This window comes from Pinus tabuliformis, chromosome 5_2 (assembly GCF_031772625.1).
Source record: "Pinus tabuliformis cultivar Carrire ecotype Pingquan chromosome 5_2, CPIR1, whole genome shotgun sequence".
NCBI classification, from domain to species: domain Eukaryota; kingdom Viridiplantae; phylum Streptophyta; class Pinopsida; order Pinales; family Pinaceae; genus Pinus; species Pinus tabuliformis.
This window is the reverse complement of record NC_142306.1, coordinates 440504246-440512737: the sequence shown is the minus strand read 5'-3', so window position 1 is coordinate 440512737 and position 8492 is coordinate 440504246. Positions and strand designations below refer to the sequence as shown.

General features: G+C 34.2%; 1 pseudogene across 1 annotated transcript; it reads right to left on the bottom strand.

Annotated features, from left to right (window-relative positions):
- Positions 1-752: 752 nt before the first annotated feature.
- On the bottom strand, positions 753-3263 carry LOC149159563 (E3 ubiquitin-protein ligase RGLG5 pseudogene; annotated as a pseudogene). The gene is made up of 5 exons (XR_016261291.1): positions 3227-3263; positions 2768-2864; positions 1838-2166; positions 1175-1259; positions 753-904 (listed from the first exon to the last, which is right to left on the bottom strand). The product of XR_016261291.1 is annotated as an E3 ubiquitin-protein ligase RGLG5 pseudogene (transcript).
- Between the last annotated feature and the right edge of the window lie 5229 nt (positions 3264-8492).

The following is an 8492-nucleotide window of genomic DNA, read 5'->3' as shown; positions in this document are numbered from 1 at the left end:
AATGGCATAAGAATGTATATATTTAATAGTCAATTTGCTAAGCATCAGTTTCTTATTTAAATTATTTAGGTTTTTAATAAATTATTTAGGTTTTTAATAAAATTTGCGCTGGAAATTTAGTTGAAACTATATTGAAAATTGAAACTAACGCTGTATTTTTTATTTTTATTTTCATTTTCTCTCTCCTCGTTTCTTGAGTGCGAAACCTCCAAACTCCGTTTCTCATACCGTTTTCGTTTCTCGTTTCGTTTCCCATTTCTTGTTTCTGGTAACATAGCTGCTCACCACTCTGTTCCACAATACGGATTGCTGCTTCAATAATTGGGGCAAAAGATGTTGGCCCTAAATAAGAAAAGAACATACAAGAAATGTATAAGAAAACACAGGGCATACGCAACATATACACATATCAAGTAAACCAGTCAGACACTCTTTCCTAACTTAAGGCTTATAATGCTAAAGGTAATTAATCTTCATATCTTCAGGTGGAATGTCAAAGTTTCATTAACCAACCAGCCAGTCGAAGATGTGGGACTATCTCCCTGTAGCGTCTCAACGCTTCTTCAAATCCATTGCATAACCTATCATCTGGATAGAAACTAAACACACTTTGATCATGTGTCAAAGCTGTAAAATAAACAACACGTTATTAGCAATAACCATATTGCTGCATATGTTATGAATTCATGTTAACCAACATAAGAAAAATAAATTGAGCCAAATTGAAACAAGATTTTCAATCGAAATAGAGATCAAAACTTGCCATCCCCAAAACCAAAACAAGGGATCAAGTTTTCTTCGTCAAATACAGATAAGGTCCTCCCAATTATCGAAATCGCTTGTTCATAAGGGTTTGGAGTGTCTCCAATGTGGTGCAAGCTTCGGCGATTAAAAGACCTTGCACCTAAAATCCATAACAAAATGTTGAAGTGGTGACTTTAATTTGATTTGGATTGAAAAGTAAAAAGCCTGCAGAATTATCAACTTAAACTAAAAAACTGATTGAAGTTGTATTCAATATATATGAGCTGCCTACAGAAACACACTAACAGTTCTTGAGCAAATAAACATAGCGGGCCACATTTGGATAGAGGCAGATTGGCTATTTTAAAATTTTAACTTGCATGAAAATTATGACATTAAAAACTTCAGGATCATGGATAATAGAACTTACTTGTCCACTCATTGCTCTTAGTGAAGTCAATCCCTACAATCAAATTGGAAGATTCGAGGCCAGCTTGTGCAAGAGCTGCAGTCACCTACAAAAAAGATAAAAATAGAAACAAATCAGAGAATTCTCCCCATAGCGCTTATAACCATAACTTATCAAGCCAATTCACACTGAAATACATGCGATAATACAAGCTAATTACTCAAATATCATAATCAGGTACATCGAAACCCATGCAAAGCCAGTTCTTTAGAGCATTACAATCTGACTAAACCTTTGACCAAAACTGTTGCGTTGTTTGTTGACCTAAATAAATTACTTAATTGTCTTGAATTAATACTACTGAATATGATCTCAACAATGAGCATTATTTTTCAATTCAAATTAAGTATTCCACTGGATTTAAATGTTTACTAAGCTTAAGAAATATGAAAACCGGTGAAACGAATAAGTTATATAATCTAAGGCACATATCTGATTAATAATAAGAAAAAACCATATGACTTCAAATCCATCACAAAGAAATGACAACAACCCATCCTGAAAATGCATAGTAAACCCTTAATTTTTAACATGTATGGCATCCAAAAACCAAAGTGCAAAGTAGTAAACACTTAATTTTTAACAACATATATGGTATGCAAAAACCGAGGAGAGTAAGAATACCTCATCAAGTGAATTGTAATTGTCAGCAATTCGGGAGTATCTCCTTTGCAACTTCTGTTTAGTCGCTGGTTGTGCTGGTTGTGCATAAGTTTCCGATGGAACTGCTGGTGAAGGACCATAGGATGAAGAATCCCATGCTGGTGAAGGGCCATACGAAGAAGAACTGTAACGCCTCGGGCGAATACTTTTTGAATGTCTGCCTCCCATTGCCTAGATTTTGAGTTTTTGCAAGGTTTCGCAGGTATGGCACATAATATTCTCCACAAACTCTAATGAATTGAAGATAAACTTGCCTCAGAAAACATAAACAGAATCCCAGGAAATTGGATCTGAAAAATGGCAACATTATAAAAGGATTACCAACATAATAAATTAGAATATTGACATTAAAATTGCAACATAAAGAAAACGGTTCCTGGAGAAACAATTTTTAGATATGTTCATTAACCAAATTAAATACAACTTATTTGAAACTTTTTGATCTTGTGAAGAAAAAATATCTTTAAGACTTGCCAAGCTAAACATTGTAGCTTTTAAACATATATATATATAATAAGAAGTGGATCAAGCTTCGGAAGTAAAGGACAAAAGTTTGCTGCAAAACCCGGCCTTGCTACTAAAAACAAATTGATAACAGAAAATCCCACCATTTCTCGCCAATCTCATACCAATGAAAAAGAAACAAAATTAGGAAAACAAAATTCGGTGATATATACCAGGTTGTAAGTACAACTCAGCACATTTACAGATAACATGCAAATCCCATTAACACTCGATGCAAGAGGCCTCGTGCGTTCAGGATGATGTTTTGTAACAAATCCTCGGATTTCCGATATTTAAAAATACACAGAAGGCAAATCCGCTCAAAACAGAAGCACAGAACCCTGCTCAAGATTGAAAATTCCACCGAGGCAACTTCTGAGAGCCTACCTTCTAGAATATTACGCTCTGAAGGCAGCGGAAGAGAACTTTCTCCGTCCAAACCCTTCCACTGATATACAAAGTAAGCGGAGTTGCAGTGAAGCTCCTGTTATGATTCCCGGTTCAATGCCTTAGAAAGTCTCTTTCAAAATCGAGAATCCATGCTATAATGCAATTTACATCAGATATACACTTCACAAAGGGCTAAGACAGCAGGAGCTCAGAAACAACATAAAATAATCCCTCGCCGAAAACGTTTACCATCTTGAAAAATTCAGGAAACTTACAATGAACTTCAAATTTGACGGCATGGAGGGCATGGAAGACCCACAAACAACATTTTTTTTCGCAAACTTTACAATTTTATCATATGTATATAATTTCATTCAGACTTTAAAAACAGAAAACAAGAAAGTCCGATCAGCACTATTTTGAATAAGACCAGTTCAGAAAAGTTTAAAAGCTCACAAAAGAATGACTCCTCGCTCTAACACAGTAAATTTTTCGCAATTCCTTTAAATATCAACGGTTCCTTTCCTTGTGATGTAAACTGGAACTTTCCTCTACAACTAAAATAACAAGATAATATAGCGATTTTTTTGCGTGTAAAACTAAGTTTCCTCAATCTGAAGCCGAAGAGTTGATTTATTCAACCAAATTTACCTAAAGCCGGCACATATGAAGCTTCCTAAAGCCAAGTGCGCTCACGGAACAGATCGAAACAACCCGGAAAGTGGCTGGGACCAAGATAGTCGCAGAAGCGGGAATTCTTCCAAGTTACAGTTAAATATTGCGGTCGTTTACTTAATTTCTCGGGCAGATCCTGGAAATGGAGATGAGGGAAAGTGGGATGGAAGGAAACTCATTTCGAGCATGAAGTTTTGATTGAAGACGGTGGAAACTAGAGATAAGCAATGGAAATTGTGTCGATCAATTTGGCTTACAGAATCACCTTTCCTTCAGAAATTAGGAAGGTACCTTAATGTGGTAGCGAGCTACTTGAGAGGTGGCAGACGGTGGCAGACAGTGGTAGCTAGCTGCGTGAGAGGTGGTAGCTATATAATAAACTTTGCATGCACCTAAGTTTCATGTTTGTCACCATAATTTTCCAGACTTTGGATAAAATACAAATTGGAAATGGTATATAAAATGACATGGTATATAAAATAACAGAACTTTGGTTAAAATAGTATTGCCACAATTTTCTTGCATCGGGCCACGTGAAGCCTGCAATAAGAGGTACAATGCGCTTTCAGGGCTAAAACTTTGGATAAAATTTAAGTGAACAAAATTGCTACGATTAAACTTTGGTTAAAACACAAAAAAACATAAAAAAAAAACGGTCAACGGATGGATTAATAGGCGGTCAAACGTTCGATCGAACGCTATAGTCCGGGCAGGGACTAATAACATTGGAATGATATTATATATAGATTATTATACATGACCTTTATATTTAAAAATGATTATTTAGATTAACAAAGGAACTCTCTTCGTATATAAGCTAATAATAATAGGTTTTATGTTTTAGCGGTTTCTAAGAATATTAATAAAATAATTAGTGGTTTGACTAAGACCTTTGGTCAAAATTAGCCGTTGGCATTATAGCCGTTGGAGTCTCTGCACACTCTATTTAATCAAGCTAAGCCGGATTGGTTCTTCAACTTGTCCTGACGATGAACCACACTGGTTGGTTCGAAACGCGTCGACAAAAGATTGGTTATGTGATTTTGCCGAACATTATCTAAACAATGTTATGGATCACAGAAGTCTAAATTACTTAATTGTCTATCTTTATTAAATTTTTTAACAAAGTCAAAATTTAAATAAATTGCAGTTTAATGTGTCGAAAACGAAAATCTAAGACATATTTAACCAAAGTACTCGGCCTGACATATTATTAATAAATAAAAACAAATTAATATTAATTATAATACTTTGACATTAATCCCTGATGTCCATTATAGACCAAGGTTAAAAACGTTAACTTCTTGTAAGTGAGTTACACATGAAATAAGAGAAAAAATTATGTTAAACTAAGAATAGATCTATTGTGGCTTTGATTCTGTTACCCTAAGACGTAGTCCAACAATCAACCAAAAAAACTACATTACAACACTCATTCTCTAACCTCACTTTCTTAAACATATGATGTGAATTAATCAGGATTGATGACTCTCTAGCCTTGCCTTCTTTCTTAAACATATGATGTGGATATTTTCTCAGAAATCTATCTCAAATAGCCCATGGTCGACTCTGTCCACTGTATCTCACCGCAGAAATGCAGTAAGAATTGGAATGATTGTTCTGCAGGCGGCCGATCATTTTCGAAAATGAATGGAAACTGAGGACATTTTATGTGCCTAAAATGTGGAACGATACTGCTGCAAGTTCCTATGAGGGCACGCATTTGTGATGGAATTATCCAGCGTTGTATTTATTCGTTGGAATCTCAGGCATGATGGCTCTCATAGGCCTCACATCCATGGTTCTTATGTGCTTTTTGTGGAGGATAGGGGCGGTCATGTGGAAGAAATTTACCTAGAGCATGTGAACCATGGAATTATTGATGGAAAAGAGGGGAAGTTGAGCTGTGCCATTGGATAAAGAGGAAAATGTCCTTGTGATTATGATTGGTGATGAAAGTCCCACTTGTCTAGCGAAGGAATTATCTTCTGCCTCCACTGTTGATGGCTCTCAATTCTCAGGAATTATATTTTGGACTATCGATGGCTTTGAATTTTCAGTAATAATATTTTGGATACGTTATGGGGTTTTATATCTTTTTCATAATGCACACAGAAATTGAAACTAGAATTTTGCGGGCTTTTGGTTAATGGGGGTAGAAGGTCAACGCTTCCAGTGTGTTTTGTTGCATGTGCTTAAATCTAGCGATGTGTCTATTTACTAACACCGGGTTTTGGTGTAATGGTAATAGTGACTCCAACATCTTGGCAGTGTTATTGGATCCATGAGTAGTCAAAGAAGTAAGAACCAGATAAAAAACAACCACTAAAGGGGAAAATAGACCAGCAAAGTGACCCATGAAACAATGTTTGTCAACTAAGGAATGTTCTTCTACCTCTGTTACCATTTCCCCTTCACATGATATGAAAAAGGCCGATGGATTCAATGACTACGGTATTTCCAGGTTAGCATACTCGCTCTGTTTCCTTTAATCTCGGCTTGAATTTCATTGAATTTATTTCTCTGTAAACAGAACAAAAATATGAGATAGTGAGACAACTACAGGAAAAGAAGCATATATGTTGTTAATGTAAAATGGATTTTTGAATTCCCCGCAACAAACACATTACAACCCAACAAACACCAGACCCACACCACCGCAAACCCACACAATTGCAAAAGGGGTTTGAAATCTATGTACTTTCACTCTCAATCAATCCACTCACCAGGCCCCCTCCATCCATCAATCAACTCAGGTATATTAGTGTCGATTAACTTAGCTATTTAGATATATGTTTTGGATTTCATGGTAGATGCAACTGATGCAACGAGATTCAAAGAATGAAGAATATGTACTAATAAGGAAGTCCATTTCCAAGTATGTTGATGAATTTATATTTTCCATTAAAAAGGAGTATATGAAGAGTTTAGTTCAAGGTGAGTGAATGGTTTGTTTTGTTAATAATAAATTAATTATATAGTAATAATTATATGAGTTAATATTATTTTTTTAATGATAAACTAATTGAGTTATTATTATTTTTTAATGCTAAACTAATTATATAATTATTAGTTTTTAATGCTAAATTAATTATATAATTATGATTGTTTGAATTGTGATCAATTTTTTTGGGACAAAATAATTATATAAATATATTTTTTTGGAATTATTATTAATTGTTTAAACAATTTTATTTTTTTTTAAAGGAAAAAATAATATAGCTTTAAAGAAAAATTGATTAATATAGTTAAAATAATAAATAAAGAATAATAATTAGATATAAACAAATATATGTTATAAATTAAAAATCTGAAAACAACTACAATGAAGATAGAAAAATCTTCAAAAACTGGAAAAGATGGAAAATTTAATAATATATATTTTGATTATAATATATTTAATTATAAATTATGAGATACAACACAATAGAAAAATAAACATGACACAAAATCAAATTTTAGATAAACAATAAGGAATGAAATCAATGAGATTGTTGTTGCAGTTCCTTAAAAGAAGGGAGAACCACAATTTTAGAATTTCACACTTGAAATTAAAGAAACATATTCAAGAAAAGGAGGGTCATCTTCAAGGTTAAGTTGAAGCTTAGTGGTAAGTGTTATAATTTAGGTACTAAAATGAAAATGTTGAAGTTCGGTGGTAAGTGTTATAAGTTAGCTGAGTTGAGGGAGTAGAGGGTCTGTGGGCTAAAATGCTAGTCACTTAACCCTTTGTTTCATGCCTCTGTTTGATCCTTTTTCCAGGGCTTCCATTTTCAAGTTGGTCTACCAACGTTGTTGGTTAGGGCCCTTTGTTGCTTGTGGGTTTGTTCGATCATATCTGCCTCTACGTGTTTGTGCTCCATTGTGTTCCTTTGGGATGCGTGTTTTGGGATTCTTGGCGGCCAATGCCCAACATTTGTACCTTTCTTGGGTCATGCATGTGAGCCACATTGCTCTATTTTGTTATGAGGGATTGTTTACAGTCTATTTTTTTGGGGGGACCTTTCCCTACACCTATTTTTTGCAAGGATTTTCCTTTGTGTTCCCTAGGGTTTTCTTATGTGGACCCTAGGGATTTTCAGTGTTTTATAACACATGTAGCTATTTTCTTTCGGGTAAGTTTTTCGGGTTGGCCTTTTGGGTCTTTTTTGGAGGGATTTTATTCTTCCCTCGGTTTCTATCTCTAGAATGTGATTTCACATATGAAAAATGTAATTTCTTTCATCTTTGACGAATAAAATGATGTGTCATTTTTCTACAGGGAAAAGTGTTACAATTTAATTACTAAAATGAAAATATTTTCTAAGTATAAGGTTTTGTTATGTGGAATTTTTTAAAAAACATTTATTTTTCTTTTTATTAGATAGTGTAGGTACTAGAGAAGGTGGGTGATGAGAAGTTTTAACAAAGGTTTTAAATTGGTGTAGTTAAATGGTGTTAAGTATATTTACTTCGTAAGGTGTTCCCTTTGAGAAAGACTCCCTCAGGTGTCATCTTGCACCAGTCTACACCTTCAGATTTAATGTTAGATGATTGAACAATAGTCAACCATCAAATTAATATTCAATTAATAGTTATTAATAATAGTTTCAAGTTAATATTCAGTTAGTAGTTAATAATACTTAACAAAAAAATTAGAAGTTTAACTTGAGGGAAACTCATTTTAATCGTTTTCCTTTCGTTTTGTCATATTGAGAGAGGTTTTAGTAACATTGAGGGAAACGAGGATGTTTTTAGAGAGTTTCAATGTTTATTGCATTGTGATATGCTCCCATGATGCACATGCATCGTACAAAGAGCTTTCGTAGGGATGCTTTGTTCCTTTTCTGCATATTGGTGACTGTTTGGCAAGAGAGGTCAAGGAGGTGAACTTGAAACTAATTAAAACAAGAAGCAATGTGAAGATAGGGTTTCTTAGTTTTGAGGTGACCTAGAGAGAAATATTTTATCAAGACAGACTTAGCAACCAGGTAAGTCTGTTGTCAAGGGATTTCATATAGGTGCATTTAGGGTTTATTAAATAGGACATAATCATAATCTCAGTAAG